The following is a 3,966-nucleotide window of genomic DNA, read 5'->3' as shown; positions in this document are numbered from 1 at the left end:
GGCCAAGGTCAACAAGCTTAGGCATTCTCAAGAAATATCTGTTGAAATGAACTTACTCAAATGCAGGTGACAATGTGGGAATTCAACTCAATTAAAGCTAAGTTGCTCTTGTGGTTGTTAGGAAGGGCTCTGCAAAAAAGGAGTTATATGGTAGATAATTTTTGAAAAACAGCTGTAGTATTTCTTAAATAAGGACAACTCTTTTAGATACATTTTGCCATGATAGATCTTTAAGCTATCTTTTTTTTTTTTTCTTCAAGCTATCTTTAACACAGAACTTCTCATATTTATAACTCCAGGGAAGTATGAATGTGTGGTTATTGCCATTTTTGAGCACATAAATGTTCCACAGGAAACAATTTGTGAATGATAGTAAAGGGCTATAATGGAACTAAATTAATAAGACTATGCCTAATGGAAATATATTTAAATTTGGCATTGTAGATTTTAAAAGTCCAGTTGTGCAAGAAAAAATTCAGGCCAACCAACCATTTTTTAAAAACCGCCAGGCCAACCAACCATTTTTTAAAAACTGGTGTTGACAACTACCTTTGTCGAATGATGATGACAAAATTAAAAATTAATGAAATCTGAGGCTACATTAACAGAAGTATATTATTTATATTCTGGGAAGTTAAAAGTGTCTGGCTATGGATGAGTAAGTATGATAAGATATGACAAATTAAAGAAACCTTGACAATGAAGGTAAAAATTCTGAGAATTATGTCACATGACATTATTGGGTAATGTGGCATATTTTAACTGATACAAATATTTGGCTGGAAGCTCAGATCTGCTTAGAAATGGTAGTGATCTTCCCATAATTAACAGATTGTCACAAGGACAGTGATATTGACTTAGTCGATGTTTTTTTAGAGCCCTAAAAAGGGACAAATACACAGTTTTAGGAAATTGAGATTTAATATAGTAAAATAATTTAATATAAAACTGTTTCAGAACATTTAAAACCTAATAAAGTTAGTGAAAATCTATAGATTTCTTAGTCTCCTAGAAGTTGCCACAGAACATTTTTCACTTACCTACTAAATGGGGGCTTACTCTGTAAATTCATTAATGACAAAGAAGGCTCAAAATTCTCAAAGCCATGTTTGAAGAAAAAAATGTAATTTTATTTACTGAAGTCCTGAATATAATAGCATCTTTGGATATCAAAGAACTGTTCTTTATACCCAACATATTGACTCCAGTCATTGAATCTCTTTGTGACTGCACTTCTTTTTGCTGCTCTGATTGCAATGACTTGCCCCACAAATGGGTAATTTTTCTCCTTGTCATTGAATCTCCTACTCCTGCTTCTTGTGCCTCAAAAACCCCCACTCCCACCCCATGGCTTTTCTTTACAAGTTTGTTTCTCTGTTGTCTCCTGACACTCTGCTATCTGGCGATTTTCCTTAAAATCTTCTAGATCACTTTATTGCATTGGCCTGCCAACCACCAGTAGAGTGTTTTGCTGTTAGGTTTCTCTCACCAGGGCATTTTAGAATTTTTTTTCTCCAGATAGCTGCCTTTGAGACAGTTATGCAGACATTGCCCACTCAACTGTGACCAGCATGATGCTGTCACATGACAGCAACCACTTCAGCTGTCTGAAACAAATTCTCAAGAGATGATAGACATAGTCAAGACTTTAAACATCCTGGCCAATACTACCATGACATAAAGATTAGTTTTTTAATTAATTTATTTATACAGAACTGAGGTATAGGCCAATGGTGCAGGGGCAGTATTCACCAGAGACAGAGTAGTGGGTAAAACAGGCAGATGAAGTACACTGCTCAGGGGAGCAGCCAGTGAAAAAGGAAAAGTGCTATGCTATGTGGGTCACCTCCCTGGCGGGGAATCAAACTAGCACCAAAGTGGCTGAGGCTAGCTTCATAGTGTTGTGCTTTAATCCATTGTGCCACCAGGGAGGGGCCCTCATAAAGATTATTTAGAAACTATTTTTGCTTTATATGAGAATAAGATATTAAATAAGGTATCCTTTATAGTTCCTTCCAACATCTATTACTCTAGCTATAACTCTGAGCTAGTATTTTTCTTCATGTGAATAAACTAAATTTTATGTTTTACAGAAATATTAGACATAATGGTATTATATTTACTATAAAGCATAACTGAAAACAGTATAACTCATTCTAACAGAAGAAGTCTTTAATTTAGCCCATTTACAGCAGTCTAGACAAAAGAGAAAAATGAGACTAAGATGTAAGTATGCAGAGACTCAAGTATATATTTTACATGTCCTACCCTAGCACTTAGTTGCTGAACTGAAGCAAAATTCTTAATCTCTGTGAGAGTATTTCCACAATGGAAAAAAAAAGTGTGAATACTGGGTGAAGACTGTCACCCAGTATTCAGGGTGTGGCTATCAACTTTTATAAGGTTGATTATTCTTCAGAAATTGCAAAAATCTTTGTAATACCCTTACCAACTATCCCCATATGATTAGAATCACAGCATTTTAGTTCCCCAGTGAACAAAATAAATTATAAATTATAACTTACACTGAACTAATTTTAGCATCCCATTTGGTGTTCAGAAGGCAGTTGCAATTTTCAAAGGCACACACAAAAAACGTGTCCTTCAATTAAAAATAAAAAATTAGGTGTCCTTTTAGATGACAAGCTTCCAACTAGCCAGTAGCTCTACCTGGATTCTTCCTTTCCCTTCTCCACATTTCTTTCTTTTTTTATAGATTTATTTATTTATGCATATAAGACCTGGGGTACAGGCCAGAGGTGGGAGGAGGAGGGGTTGTGTGTGAGCAGATTCACCAAAGACAGAGTAGAAAGAAGAACAGACAGATGGACTGAAATACACTGCTGAAGGGAGCAGCAGGGAGTCAGGAGAGGTCTGCCATGCTATGTGGGTCACCTCCCTGGCTGGCGGGGTATCAAATTCATGCTGCAGGGGCTATGGCCCACCTCATAGCGCTGTGTTTTAATCCACTGCACCACCAGGGAAGGCTCCATTCTCCACATATCTACCATTTGATTTTCCTTAATGATTCAGAGGTACAGAACCATCAATTATTCTATATTTCATCTTAATCTCTGCAACTGAAACTGAGTTATAACTTAGACAATAACTCCTACGGGGGCGGGGGGTGGGATCCAAGACACTGCCAAATCCAAGACACATTTCTTGTTCTCTGGCTTAAGCAGAGATAGTAATTACGAGTCTCATGACTTACACTCTAAAAATAGATTTTCTATGTGGTTTTGTCATACACACATCTGAGCTTGCTTTTTTTTTTTTTTTAAAGATTTATTTATTTATTCATACAGAACTGGGATACAGGCCAGAGATGCGAGGGTGAGAGGCTTCACCAGAGAAGAGTGAGGAGCAGAACAGGCAGATCACCGAAGTACACCACTGAGGGGAGCAGCGGGTGGGTCAGGAAAGGTCTGCGGCACCATGTGGAGCTCCTCCCCGGCAGGCGGGAATCGAACTCATGCGGAGGTGGCTTAAGCTTCTTAGGGCTGGTGTTTAACCCGCTGCGCCACCAGGGAGGGCCTTGAGCTTGCTTTTTTAATGTTTATTTTAATGTGTCATGCATTTAGCCTCTGGGAATCATTTCACTGAAGAACTGGGAAGCGGCAGAAATTTTTTATTACAAAAAATAGCAAGTAAATAGGTTATTTTAATCTCTGTATTGATAACAATAGATTTGATACCAATGTTGCTGTTGTGACTAACTCATAATGAAGTCACAATCTAAGTAGGAGATAATCATACATTCCCCCATCCGTGCATGACTCTTTTTAATGTACTCTTATATTACATACATATCAGCTAACTTTATAATTTTTTAAGGCCCTCCCTGGTGGCGCAGCAGGTTAAAGCACAGCACTGAGAATCCAAAGCCGCTTCTGCATGAGTTCGATTCCCGCCTGCCCCGGAGGTGACCACATGGCGTGGCAGACCTCTCCTGACCCGCCCGCT

This window comes from Condylura cristata, unplaced genomic scaffold, assembly GCF_000260355.1.
Source record: "Condylura cristata isolate star-nosed mole 26May11 unplaced genomic scaffold, ConCri1.0 scaffold00002, whole genome shotgun sequence".
Lineage (NCBI taxonomy): Eukaryota > Metazoa > Chordata > Mammalia > Eulipotyphla > Talpidae > Condylura > Condylura cristata.
This window is presented reverse-complemented; position numbering follows the sequence as displayed.